Below are 16,032 nucleotides of genomic sequence, written 5' to 3'. Positions count from 1 at the left end.
CATACTTCAAGGCAAATGAAGAGCAACGTAGCCAAAAGTGTGATCCGATCTCTTTAAAAATTTATCGCAGCATTAGTTGTTAGAATAAGAATCAAATCTTGAATTTAGTTTGCAAGATAAGAGGAGGAAAATAAGTAAAGCCTTTCTGCTATTATACATCAAAAAATAAAAAGAAATCCTAAAATATGATACCAAATAGGGCCACAGTTTCCACTCAGTATCCTATCAATCTACAATTCCTTGAAAACAAAGTAGTTCTTATGAGAATATACCTACAACTTCAGATTCATGAAGGATAAGTCAGAGGATTAGATTGGCATGTTGGACAACATTTAGCGGTCAAATTCGGATATCTCATACTGGAAATCTATAGAAATAATGGGACAGGCGCGCATTCTTCAATCCCTAGACAATTCTTGTTTTATATATACTTCGTAAGTTGCATGTAAAATGCAACAGCTCTGATGTCAATATGGCATGAGAGGAGGTAGCAGAGATACACACTAGAGGTGCTCATGGGCCGGGCGGCCCGGCCCAGCCCGACGGCCCGTCCGAAATATGGGAGGGTTTGGATAAAAATATAGGCCCAAAATATGGGCTTGGACAAAAAAAATGAGGCCCGATTAAAAAACGGGCCCGGCCTCGGGCACCACTTTTTTGGCCCGGGCCCGGGCCCGGCCCGAATATAATAAATATTTTTATTTTTTTTATTTTAAAATACTTTTTTAAAATTTTTTTAATTTTAAAATATGTTTAAAATTTTTTTAAAATTTTTTTTAAAATTTTTTTAATTTTAAAATATTTTTAAAATAATTTTTTTAATTTTTAAAATAAATTTTTGGTATTTATTTAAAAAACGGGCCGGGCCGGGCCGGGCTTATGAATTTATTCCCGGGCCAGGCCTGGGCAAAATTCTAGGCCCATATTTCGGGCCGGGCCGGGCCCGGGCCTAGGACCCGGGCCAAAATTTGTTCTGGGCCCGGCCCATGAGCAGCTCTAATACACACACCTTTAAGCCCCTACGGTAATCAAGATCAGTAAACCAAGATTCATCAACATCAGGAGTTCGACGTTTCCCATTGTACGTAGGTGACTGCGGCAATAATAGATGTCAAGACCACACGTTTTATGGAAGAGGAGTTAGCACATGAGTTAAGCACATTCAATGTTCCCTTCACAGCCGGATCAAGTAATTCTGCCTGATAAAAGAAAGGATGAGTTAAAACACTTAATAATCATCAAAGACAGATATAAAAGATCACTCCGTTAATGCAAAAGCCAAATGGTCCGAGTCTTTTAAATGTGAAGCACTAAATAAGTTGCTTCCTTTCCACTTAGTATCCATATGGCTCAGATCAAGACCACTAGTAGTAGGTAAAGACAATGTTTAAGAACTTTAAATGTCAAAATGATGATCTAATGAAATCCCCTTACTATTTAGCCCGCAAAAACCGCTTCGACAGTGGAATTTGTCATCGAATTGATGACTTGTTATCATCATCAAAAGCATGTTCAAAAGATTCAAAAATAAAGAAAGCAGTTCATTCCTCATCAAGAATGCCTGAAGAAAGTAACATAAAAATAATAATAATAATAATAATAAAAGGAACACGGATCTCTTAGAACCAAGTTGTTTCATTTATGTTGTCCAAACACAGGATGCATTTTAAGGGTTCCTTTGCATTTTCCTTTTTCTTTTTAAATGAAAAAAATCCAACAAAAGTGACAAGTTCTCACTGTGGTCTATGAAAACAAAAGTGGAAACAAAAAGAGTTATGTTAGATAAATAATGCAAGATCAACCTCGGGATCTTTGACATCATGATTAAAGGGAGATGCTGTGTGAAAAACACCTTCACAACCTTCAACAGCGGAATCATAGGAACCTTCTTCCAATAGGTTTGCTTTAAACAACTTCAGCCTGTCCTCAGCTCCCTCAAGAGCAAGTAAGTGTTGTGTCTTTCTTGGATCATTATTGAGGAATAATAACTAATTGCAATTATCGTAGTTTAGGCAACATCTAGGTAACACTTAGAAGGACAAGAGTAATGCAAAAAAAAATAAAAGCTCCATGATCACGCATGCAATGCCGAAAACAAGGGGACGTTTAAATCCAAATTAATGGCTTCGATCATGAAACAAGGACAAGAATGAATTGATATATATATATATATAAAGAACTGACCAGGGTCACGAACGGAGGCTTTGACAGTGTAACCACGAAGGAGAAGCTGCTTAACAAGGCATGACGCAATGTAACCAGAGGCACCTGTTACACACACAATTTTCCCTTCCCCACTGCCCATTTCTTTTTTTATTTGTTTTGTGTGTGTGTGGCTGAGGTTTGCACTTGCAATTTTCTTATTTCTCTGTTTCCGTTCTTCTCTTCGACAGTTACCTTTTCGTTGTGTTTCTCTATATTTAACAAGGCATAACTCATATCATTCATATACCTTAGCCCATTTATCACTGCAAGAGGCCTGGTTCAAGCAATAATTAAACTGTAATGAAGAATAAATTAGTGGATTTTTTTAGATTGGCCCTGCTTATTCTTTTTCAATATTTTACACGTACAAAATGAAAGTAACCTTTATGCCGACTTTTGTACACTAATTTGGTTTGACAAACTCATTAAGTTAATTTGGTCTTACAAACACAAAATAAATGTCATATAACTCGCTTATGCAAACTTCAGTCACTTCCCCCTTGTACAATTTTACATCTATAACTTCACCAAAGCGATAATTCGTCAAAACTTGAGCTTCTCGAACATAAATACACACAACATTAAAATTCTTACGATCTATTTCATCAAGTACAGGTGTTGGGTCATTCTTCGCATGACTCAAACATGTAATCTCAACTAATCATCTTCATTCCACTATCGCCTATTTGGGTAACTACGCGGTGCTCCCCAAATATCCAACTAAGATGTGACTTGTGCCATACACCCATAACTAAGAGAGGGTACTATAAATACTCATCCTAGCCATAGGAAGATTTTGTCTCTCTATTATACCTTTTCCATTACAAGAACAAGATACCTCTACATACAATTCTCCGCACATCCCCCACCTTGTGAACTATCGTCATATCCTCCTCCCTTATTTGTCATCAACAATTGGTGTTGCCAATGTGGACCAGCATGACTTTTCCCAGTGACAATATCTCTACAACCTCCGCCCATGAGCAAGATATCCTTTCAGCATGTTTTACGTTGATGTTTATGAGGGTTTGTTCCCTCAACAACTGTTGAAACCACTTTTTGTTGAAATTTGAAAAATAGGGATCGACTTTTAAAATGAAAACGGGAATCGTCACCGATCTTTTATTATAGTGCGATCGGATCACCTTGAAAATAATTTTAGGTCTGCGAATTCTGAGAAAACAGGTTCAGGAGTCGGTTACGCACGAGGAAGGGTTAGCACCCTCGTGACGCCCAAAATTGGTACCGAATTGATCGTTTAATATCTTAATGTCGAAATTTTGAAAAGATTTTAAAATACGATCTTTGAAGTTTTAAATTTGAGTAAATAAAAATGAATAATAAGATGGACTCATTTTGGAGAAATAAATTGCCACACCCAGTGAGTTAGGGCGCAACAATTCGACCTTTGGAATTAAATGTGTACCCCTTTTTAGAAAATCATGTGATTTAAAAAGGAGAATCAATTATTTAAGCCAATCGGGAAATTCGAACCCAGTGAGTTAGGGCTTGATCTCTCGAAGTTCCTAAACAACCGATATTACCCCTATTTGAAAACGAGATAACAAAATGTTGTATCCAGTAAGTTAGGATCAAGCATTTTGAAACCTTAAGAATTTTATTCAAATAATTGGATGGTTTCAATAAAATAAGCACATAGCTTTTTAAAATCATTGAAAGAAATTGTGACCCACTGAGTTAGGGTACAAATTCCCCAAAATTAAGAATGCTAGGCCTTTTTTAGGTAAAATTGAAAAGTTTTAAATGAAATGTATGATGTACATGATATAATAATTGAAACTTAAACTACAAGAATAGCCAATTAAACAATAAATTAACATAAATAAAGTGAAAACCATAACCATTCTCACATGACACATAAACTTAAAACAAACTTTACATGGAACAAACAACAATATTGCAAAACAATGTTTTGAAAATGAATCTACATCCAACAATAAACATTCATTCATTCTACCTAAATAACACCACATGAACATAATATACAAAGAAAAAATAAGTGTTATGCGAATAAGAAGATAGAGAAATGAACGAAGAAAAACTACATGATAATAGCACAAATTCGAAATACGTATGTAAATCCATTAAATGGGCTTGAAGATGGTGATTTGTTTTCCTTCTAAAAGAATACTTGGTAATCTATATACGTAAGAAAATATCATTATTATAAAAAGGGGTATTACCACATAATATTTGATATACCAAAGATTTAGAAGGTAAATACAAAACATTAAAATATGTAAATTATATCCAATCTATAAATATATATTGATAAGTGGTAAATCAAATATAAACATACTAAAATTTAAAGAACACATGGCGAGTACAAAGCTAAGGTATGATAGCTTTAAATAATATAATATAATTTAATTAATAATATTATGTTTAAAATTTATAATAATAATAAGTCTAAGAACATAACTATGCCGAAAATAATATTTGAATATGTTAAAAAAATAAAAAATCAACCGAAATAAGAATGAACTAAATCGTTAATCGACTCCACTTTAAGGGACCAAAACGGCAAATACACGCAGAGATAAATAATCCAAGCCAAATTTGGGAAACGACGCCGTTTATATATGGGTCAAAATGAAAACAAGACCAAACATGCAGTTTAAAATAAAAAGATTACACAAAATCCAGTTGAAACGACACGAAAAGAAGGGGGATTGTGTGCGCAAATAGACCAAACGCCCATAGTGCGCGGATCCTTCCCTGGATCGGGTCACCGCACGGGTCGCTGGCCATTAAACGGCACCATTTGGGTGAATGATATAAATAAAAAAAACTAAGCAAAGTTCATTCGGTCTGAAAAGCAAAGAAAAAAAGAAAACCAGAAGGGCATAAACCCTAAACAATATCCTTCCCATTCCGCCGCTTTGAAAGCCAGAACACTCCCCCCTCTCGTTCCGATTCGGATAAAGTAGGGGATGGCTCCAATGGTGCGCAAAGGTAAGGTTCTTCTTAGAACTGTCCATGGGCCGGGCCGGGCCGGGCCCGAAAATTTTTTTCGACCCGACTCTTAGGCCCGGGCCCGGCCCGGCCCGAAATATGGGCCTAAAATTTTGCCCAGGCCCGGCCCGAGAAAAAAAGAGTAAGCCCGAGTCCGGCCCGGCCCTGCTCGATTTTTAATAAACACAAAAATATATTTTAAAAATAAAAAATACAAATAAAAATATTTTTAAAGTATTTTAAAATTAAAAAATAAAAATAAAAAATATATATTTATTATATTCGGGCCGGGCCGGGCTCGGGCCAAAAAAGTTGAGCCCGATCCCGGCCCATTTTTTAAACGGGCCTCGCTTTTTTGCCCAAGCCCATATTTCGGGCCTATATTTTTACCCGAACCCTCCCATATTTCGGGCCGGGGCCGTACCTGCTTGGAGAAGGTGCGCATGGACCTGGTGCGGAGGCGCAGCACTCGCGGCTGAGGGGCGTGGTGGTGCACGCGCGAAAAGGGGCCGACTTGCTTGCGGCGCAAATTGTTCCAGAAACCCTAGATGTTTCAAACAAATGGGCCACTAGAGTTTGGGCCTGTTGTATTGGGTTAGGGTTTAGGCTAGTATTTGGGTTTATACTGGGTCTTAAAACTTTAGGCTAATTGGATCTGTTTGGATTTGGGCTTATTGATGTAAAGGACTGGACTTTTACTTTTAATTTGGTTTTATTTTATTTGTTTATTTAGTTTATTTCACTAATGGGCCAGGCAAATTGGGCCTATTACAGCTGCCCCTCTTTGCTCATTGTCGGGTAACGAGAATAGGGCTAAGACTAAAGAGGAACAATTTTGCCCGGTCGTACTGGACCTTGGTGCTCCTCTTCTTCCATCTTGTAATATGCCTACATCTTGCTAAACTACCCTATCAGGTCAACACCTCTAACTAATGGAGACTAAAAGGGAGCGTAAGGGATACCTTACCAAGCAACATACCTCTCTAATAAAAAAAAAATTAATTACATAAATGATCCTGATTCAAAAACAATTACCTAAATAACCTGAAATAAACAGTAAAATTAGGTTATGGGGATTAGATGACCAACACCCATGTATCTTTTTTCAAACCGTACCGTACTAATATATATTTATACCAATATTAAAAAAAATTGAGTTGCTAGCACATTAATGGCCGGTACCCCTTTATCTGATTAAAAAAATTATTTTTTTGGTGTTAGGTGCCGGCCAACAAAGTCCCAAACTCACCCAATAAAAGGGGATGGGAATATTGCAACATTAATCCCTCCTTGTTTTCTCATTTTTTTTATTTCCCAAGTTTGATTACATATTTTATATTTTAAAATAATATTAGACTACTTATCATGGTGTTAATTACTATTGCATCACTCACATTATTATTAAATTTAAAAATTAATTTAAATTTAATACCTACAATTAAACTAGATTTTTTTTTGAAAAAATTATAACCTGCTTTAATGATTTTCATCTTTTATAATAATTCAAATAAACCTCGCTAAATTATTTTTTCTTTTATTTAAAAAAATAACGTGTAATATATTTAAAAATTTTAATTTTAAATAGATTTAAAAATTTTAAATTTAGAAACAATGTGTAATATATTTATAAAATTAATTTAATCTATAAGGCGTTATTTTTATATTTTAAAATTTAATTTTATAAATTAGTTTAATCTATAAGGTAAGTTTTTTATAAATATATTATATATTGTGCATATTAAATTTAATCTAATAATAATGTGCATATTAATTTAATTGTGCATATTAAATTTAAATTAATTTTTAAATTTAATAATTATGTGAGTGATGCAATAATAATTAACAATATGATAAATAGTCCAACATTATTTTAAAAATATAAAATATGTAATTAAACTTGAGAAATAAAAAAAAGATGGGAAAATAAGGAGGGGTTAATGTTGCAATATTCTCATCCCCTTTGGTTGGGTGAGTTTGAGACTTTGTTGACCGGGCACTTGATACCTCAAAAAAGTAATTTTTTAATCAGATAAAAGGGTGCCGACCATCAATGTGCTAACACTCCAAAATTTTTTTTAAAATATTGATATAAATATATGCCAGTGTGATACAGTTTGAAAAAAATAAGAATATCTAGTGTTCAAAACCCAAAAAATTATTTTTTTAATAGAAAAATAATAATACCAACCTTCTAATTTTCATAATCTAATTTTACTAGTGATTTCATTTAAGCGAATGTTTTGAATTAAAATCATTTAGATAATTAATTATTATTTTAAAGTTATTTGGGTAAAATAGCCACCAACAAAAATACCTTACCCTTCATCAAGTCACATCACAACTTACCTAAAAATACTTGAGGTTGAGAGGCTTGAATGAATATCCACCAATACTTAAGGGACACCTAACTCCTTGGGATTACGTGGAAGCTCCCATTAAATACATTTAGATCACTCAACCTTACAACTCTTGGTTGACTTGGTCAACCATCCACTGCCTTCAAGCCCACTTCTTTGTATCAACACATGACTTCAACTTCGACTTTTAAACATAAAGAATAAGATTTTCAATCATTCGTGGAGGTATTTGAGCTTAATAACTTACACCTATTTACTATCTAAACCTTATAAGCTAAGTTGGTACTTCTTATTCTACTTCACTCATATCTTTAGATTTTGAGATGACAACCAATAGAAGGTTGACATGTATCACAAAAAGGTCAAAATATTTTTTCGGAAATTAAATAATTAGGTAATTTATTTTTTAATTTTCTATTTTGCATGGACAATCTTTTGTCTAGATTCATTTTGAATCTTTGTAGTATTTTTATATTTTTATAATTCAATAACAACTATATTTTTTTAAAAAAAATAAAATCTTGTATTTTATAATTTTTTATGTTCTTATATTTTTTTTCTTATACTTTAGGATTTTTATTTTTTTATTTCACGTGCACAAAGATCCTGAACAAATAGTTATTCAAGTTCATTCTGAACGTGTATTTCTCTAGTAATTTTTTATTTTTTATAATTTCAAACAATAATGATATAATTTTAAAAAAAATAAATTTAGAGTTAAAATAAAATTTTATTTCATTACTTAAGTAATAAATTTAAAATACTCTAGATTTTAAAATTATTATAAATAATTTAAGTGATAAAGTTGGAACTTATTTTTAAAAATATTTTATATTATTATTTTTTAAGTTAAAAAATATATAAAATTACTAGAAAAATTCACGTTGATAAAGAAATTGGTTCATATTCATTGTACCCTTTGAAATAAATAAAAAAATCTTAAAATTAAAGAGAAATGCTAAAAATATATATATAAAAAAATAAGATACACAAAATTTACAAAATACAAGAGTTTACTTTTTTTTAATGTTGTTATTTTTAAAATTATAAAAATATAAAAAAATATTAAAAAACATTCCTAACGAACCTGGATAATTGATTGTCCAAGCGGAAATGAATATGGATAATTATAAGCCTAAGTTCATTATGCTTGCAAAATAAATAAAAATCTTAATTTTTAATTTTAAAATTTTTGAGAAAATATTTCGTTATTAACTTTTTTTTCGCACACATCCCATTATGATGATATGATTGTCGATTCATTACATTAAAACTATTCGATATGGGACTTCTCACTTCTCCTATATAAGTAATTTCTAGGACAGTGAGAAAGGAATCGACTCTCCAACATAATTACCTACACTATGCGAAATTACTCTTAATTTCAACATTCACTAGCTTCAATCTTTGGATTCTCCGACCATCACTTTCTCTTCGGGATCTCCTCCTTATTCTTCCCACGCATCAACACTTGTATATATATTAACCTAACAAATATAGCGTGAAATTCACGTGTTTTGAAAAAAAAAGGACGCTGTGAGTCAAACCACGTGAAAGTAAGAGAAATGCAAATTCTTTTTCTTATGATCACATCGGCCTCCACTTGTTTTTAAAATAATAAAGAAAGAAAACGAAAACATTGCAGAAAAATTAATCGTTTTCATTGAAGGAGCGGATGAGGGGAGATCCACATATATTGCGCTCTACCTTTTTGATTTCAACCATGTCTTTTGTATTACTTATATTCGTTTGATGTTCCCTCGCTCTCACCCTCCCAGTCCCTCTCCGCCTCTTTTCATTTCCACCTCAATAATTAATTCCTCCACTAGACTTGTTCATAAGTCGAGTTATTCGTTTAAGTTCGAAAGCTTGTCCGAAATTTAAAAAAGTTTGAGTAAAAATATTAGGCTCAAAAAATGGACTTAAGCAAAAAAAAAAAATTAAGCCCGTTTAAAATATGATTTAGGCTTGGACTTGAACATTCAAGGCTCAAGCCCGTTTTTAAGTTCACAATGTTTTATGAGATATGTTATTTTATATACTATGTAATTTATAACACATAAAAATTAAATTTATAGTAGCATATAATACTACTACTATGATGTAAATATTAAAAATTATTAAGGTGACTATATATAAAATTTTAATAAATAAAATTATATAAAATTGTTAAATACTAAATTAAAAATAATATAAATATATATTTTTAAAATTTTTAATAAATAATATGGTCGGGTGTAAAATGGGCTTGCGTTAGCCATTTACAAATATGGACAGGCTTGGGCAAAGTTTTAGGCCCATATTTCGGGCCAAGTCGAGTTTAGATAAACATAAAAAGTATTAATATCATGCATAGGCTAGACTCAAACCCGACACATGAACACCTTTAATTGTGAGTACCGCACTGGGATAATATAATTTTTGCCACTCAATTTGGTATCTAGGTTTATTTTGGTATTTAAACTTTTTTGTTTACTCTAGTCCTTGAACGTGGTAACTAGATCATTTTGATCATTATATTTGGATTCTATCAAGATTTGATGATATGACTAATGTTACTCGAATAGAACTAGATCAAACTGATCGATATAATGGTTCGAACAAAAATATTGAACCAATCAACTAGAAAACTGCTTGAAATTGATAAAAATAGAAAACCAAGACAAAAACCGGCAGTTGAACCGGTATAATAAAGTTTCTTATTATTATTTTTAGACTTTTATGATTTTTTAATCATTTATCTAATTGTTGTTGGTCCGACGATTGAATCGGTTGAACTAATTGAATCAAGAATCGGTGATTAGACCTGTTCAACCATTAGTTCGGTTATTAAAACATTGAATGTGACACTATAAGCTAAGCTTATACCACATCATCACCAAAAAATCATATAAATTTTTAAATTTTCAAGTAATAATGTGGCACAATATTAGATACCACATCATCTAACTTTTATAATATTCAAGTTCAAGGGCTAAAAAGTATATTATCCCTTTTATAAATTATTAAAAATTCTATCACACACGTATGCTTGTAGAAACCATGTAATTAGAAAACAAATATGTGTTTAAAAATAATATACAATAAATAATGGAATGTATGATTTGAAACTAATTGACAATAAAACATGAAATATTTCAATCTTAGAATGCAAAAAAATTAGATTAACTTGTGAGTAAAACGAAATTTAAACACATAAATGTATCAGATTAAGTATACTAAATGAATACAACACATGAAATTTGTATGATATTAAAATGAAAAAAATAGATTAAATTGTGAATAAAATGAAATTTAAACAGACAAATACATCAAATTAAGAATACTAAATGAATAAAACACGTGAAATATGTACAATATTAAAATGAAAAAAGAGATTAAATTGTGAGCAAAATAAAATTTAGACACATAAAAGCATAAGACTAATAATATTAAATGAATATAACTATTTATCATGTTGCTGTTACATAATTTAATTTTTTTAAATATATTAATTATTATAAAAATTATTGATTATACTTAGAAAAATTTTCTAAACAAGTAACAAAATTTAAAAAAAAATTATCAACAATAAGATTACTAACAAATAAGAAGAAGAAAATTGAAGCTTCTTCTCCTTTTTTCTACTGTTTTGGAAATTTTCCTTTCATTGGCAGTTTTTTTTCTGCCTTTTTTTAACTCTGTTTTTTATTGTGGACTGTTTTTGCCTACTTAAATAAAATATTTATTTTTCCTATTGAGAAAAAAATAAGAAGAAGAAAATTAAATAATATATACAATTTTATCTAGTTGCATTAATATTCTAAATTTGTTAGGTTATTCCTTCTAAAACATTTAATGTATACTTCTTATTACCATCTGTTAGAGTTGAGCAAGAAAAATCGAAAATTGACCCGAACTGAGGTGTTTGGGCGATTTATAGGATGCAAGTTTAAAAACCGCAATTACCTGAAACTGAACCAAATTATATTTTTAATTTAATATTTAATTAATCTTAGTTTTTATGATATAAAAATATTTGATATTTAAATTAATAAAAATAATTTAAAAGTTCTTGAAAATTTATTGTTTTTTTACAACTATTATGAAAAGGACTTTGAAAAATTATCAAATAATATTCAAACGCCATGAAACAAAGCTCATTTTGTTAAAATAAGTCTAAAAATCCAAAACCAAAAATTAATATGCAAATACCGAAAATTGAACCAACCCGAACTAAATTATGGTGGACAATTAGAAAAAAATCAGTTGAATCGAACCGATATCACCCCTATCATCTCTTAGTCTTTGATCAGTTTCTTCATTATCTAAATTGTAATCTGAATGTCTCATTAAGATTATTATGATATTTTTCTTATTCCATGTAAAGTATGAATCATCCAAATTCCACCTACAAATGAAGTTATGAAGTATGCAACATTCTAGCATAGTTTATCCTTGTTTTTTTAGACTACACTGATCAAGCGGTGTAGTTAATATGACAAATTTTTTTTAAATGCAGCTGTACTTTCAACCACATTTCAAAGCTTTGAGTATTTCAAATAAAAAAGTTAATGAGTCTTCTTTGGTGCTTATGTCTAATTTCATTCTCTCATATGATATCGTACTCCACAATATAGTGCAAGAAAATATTTTGCAATTGCATAACTAGCATCTACTACATAATGTTTTATTGCAAAAATAACATGTAAGAATTTGAATAATTTGTAAGAAAAATAAAATAAATAACAACAAGGTGATGATTAAAAGATTAGTGAATTATCAAATGTGAATTTTAACCTATTTTGTGATCTCCCCCAAACAACATCTCTTAAGAGTCTAAAATTTGAGTTACAAATCAACTTCGTAATCCCTCTATCATAATAACTTTTATAAACCTAATTTATAGTTAACTTATGTTAGGGTGTTCAATAACAAATCAACTTTATAGCCCTTTTTATAGTCTTTTGATTACTATTATTCCACAAAAATTAGGTAAAAAATAACACAGGATTAAATATAGTCTTTATAAAAAAAGTTTTATAAAACGTTTAATAATTTTTATAACACTTATGCTAAAATATTATAGTTTTTATAAACTTAATTTGCTATTAGGTTAAAATTATGTGAAATATTTGGACTTATGTGTCGACTAGTAAATATTTTTATTCAATAATAAATATATAATTATATTTTAAAAATTACATCCTTAATTATACTCAACTCGATAGGATTTACTAATTACAATGGTTATTTGAGAGAGTTGTGTGAAAGCGTGCTTTCCTCCAACAGTCATTTTCCCAACAGTTTTTTTAAATGTTGGCAACAATAAAAATCTTTAAAGGCCAACGGTAATTTTTTTATATAAATACCAGGCAATTTTTCATTCTTTTCACTCAAATCTAACTCTCTCAATTCTCTCTAAACTCTTAATTCTCTCAACTCTCTCAATTCTCTCAATTTTCTCAAGTTTTGTTCGAAATTTTTCAATACACTTGTTTAAAAGTACTGTAGTTTTATTTAATTATTTTGTACATTCATTTCAATTAAATTTCACGAATGAAAAACTCTCTGATTTGTTTCAATGATAAGCATATTTCCACCGCTCAAGCGATAATTGTAAGGAGAAATTTTAAATTTTGTTACTTTCAATTAAGTTAAATTTAAAGTTTTTTTAATTTTTAAAATATTTTATTTTATCGATATAGATAGGTGGATGATCATGTTTTGGAGGGATTCATACATAATTTGTCAAAGAGCCCAGACACTAAAATTCGTGTTTATTTGCAAGACACGAGATTCTTACGTGCATCTCGTATGCTCGGAGGCTGCAAATTGGATCCTACATTTATCAGCGCGTTGGTGGAAAGATGGAGACTCGAGACACATTCCATCTTCCATGCGATAAGTGTACAATTACACTCGAGGACATTGCTTTACAACTCGATTTACCAGTGAATGGACCAGTCGTTACGGGGTTAACAGTTGTTCCTGGTAAAGAAGGCCTTTGCGAGTCATTTTTGGGGAATGTGTCGAAAAAGTTTCAAGGTGGCTGAATAGATATGAAGTGGTTGGAAAATAATTTCAAAAAACTTCTTAAGGACGAGACCAACGTCGTCAAAGAGCAATACACCTGAGCATTCATCCTGAAGTTAATCGAGGGCATTCTAATGCCCGATAAATCTTAACATTTGTACACATAAGGTGGCTATTACACCTAATCGACTTCAAAAAATACGGACGACTAAGTTAGGGATTAACCGTGTTGGTCATGTTGTATCGAGAATTGTGTCGGGCGACGAAATGGGATTGGATGTCAATTGGCGGTTGCCTATTCCTGTTATAGTCATGGGCATAATGGTGGCTACCATTTCTACATCCCCGAGCGAATGACCGTTATACGTTCCCATTGGTGATAAGTTAAAATTCATTTGATAATAATATGTAGCTAATATAGTAAATGTTGTTTATTTATTATATGTTTAAATTAACATTTTGCTTGAATAGGTGGAATCATGGGCCAAGTTATGTAGGGCTACCGGAGCAGCTTGAAGATGGCTACTATTAGATCAATGCACGGAAGTCGAGGTTAGTTATTGATTTTTTTCAAACCTATAAAAATTACGCAATGATTTGAAATTTAAAATTTTGTACATAACAAAATTTATAATTACGCACTACAGTTTGAATTAATGTCAAAGACCAATACAGATATCATAGAATGCGTCATACCCAAATTTTTTATCATTCAAAGTATGTGGGACACGAAGGTGTCATTGATAGCTAAGGCGACGGTGGAGATGCACAAACTAGATCGAGAGATGCGGCAATTTGGGTGGAGGCAAAAAATTCTTTTGCCACCGCAAGACATAAAAGCACTCCACAAGCTTGATCTTTGGGGGAAGACTAACAAAAATTGGTGAGATTACCACAAGGAGTACATCGACATTTTGGATCGTAAGATGAAATTCTTACCTATTTGCGAACCCTTTTTCTTATTGGACACGTCGACCTGTTTAGAGTACATGCCATATCTACTGTCGGAGGAGGTAACTTCGTTCGAAAAGGCCACAACGACCGCCCTAACAAATGTCACTGATGTTCGTACCACATCCCGATCGATTCCCTTCATATATTCTTATTCCTTTCACTAACCCCATATTTTATTCACAAGCACCACACTATGCACCACCGCAACACCCTACATCTACACCTCCTATAGGTACATATTTTGGGGCACCTCCATCTCCAGCATATTACACCCCGATGCGAGCGTCAATGCAGACACATGTACCAACACCAATGGCGACACCAATGTCACCATCAATTTCAGTATCAATGCTGACATATCTAGGTTTTGCGACATCATACGGTTATTCTCCATTAGTGTCACAAACATCAATTGAGCCATTATTTTATCGAGGTGGGTCATCGTCGCAACCACATTCTAGTGGAATGGAGGACACACGTTGAGAAGCTAGCATGACACCACACTCAAGCACAGAGGAAGACGATGGAGACAAAAACGAAGACAGGGGTGGAGATAAAGATAAAGATGAGGGTCGAGATGAAGATGAGTACGAGGGTCGAGGTGAAGATGAAGAAGATGAGGACAATAATCATTACCAAGAGGAGGAGCTAGTACCCTAACTTATACGTAGAAATCCTACTCGCAACTGTTTGCCACTGCCTTGTGGCACATATTCAGCTCGACAACACCGATGATATATTTCTTATTTACTTTTTATGATGTAAATATAAATTATATCAATAAAAAAGGATCATTTTTTTTATATTTCTATTGCAACTCATAACTGTCTTTGTTAAGTTCTAATTTAATTTGGACGTAATTTTCCATATATAATATTTGATATGAAATATGCAACGGTTTGAAAGTCAGTGGTGTCGAAAAATGATGTTTTAAGACCTCGTTTTTGTAAATCAGAGCTGTAAAAGTTTTTACTCAATAATTACATAGTTATATAGTAGGCGACTTGAACTTTGGGTAGGTACTTTTATCGAATTAGTGATTAATTAAGGTATAGAGACTAAATAGTAAAAATAGTAAAAGTTCAATCTCTAGAGAAATTGTAATTGATACTTGAAGTAACACTTAAAGTAGCAAATTTTCTATTATATGAATGTTAGCAAATAGTGACAAATACAAATGAAATACAAAAAAAAATGAATGAACCTATTTTGTAGAAAAAAATAGAAGCATTGTAATCAATTTCTGTACAAAACAATATGTTAGCGACGTTGATGCCTCAATGTATCCTTCAATATCGAACATGTTGCCTTCATTTTCCCTGAGTTTCTTACCATTTACACTAAAATTCTGCCAAAAGTGCTTTGACCTCGAGAATCCTGGATAAGATTTGAAGCACGTTTTGAATATATTTGATGAAAATGTTGGTCGTATGACACATTTTCGACCATGGGGATATTTTCCTTTGTAATATCACCCCTCCCTCTTGCCTATAAAAGGGGGCTCCCCTTCCATACTCCATGATCC

The sequence above is a fragment of the Gossypium hirsutum genome, chromosome D09, assembly GCF_007990345.1.
Source record: "Gossypium hirsutum isolate 1008001.06 chromosome D09, Gossypium_hirsutum_v2.1, whole genome shotgun sequence".
In the NCBI taxonomy this organism is placed as follows: domain Eukaryota; kingdom Viridiplantae; phylum Streptophyta; class Magnoliopsida; order Malvales; family Malvaceae; genus Gossypium; species Gossypium hirsutum.
Note: the sequence above shows the minus strand (reverse complement) of the source record.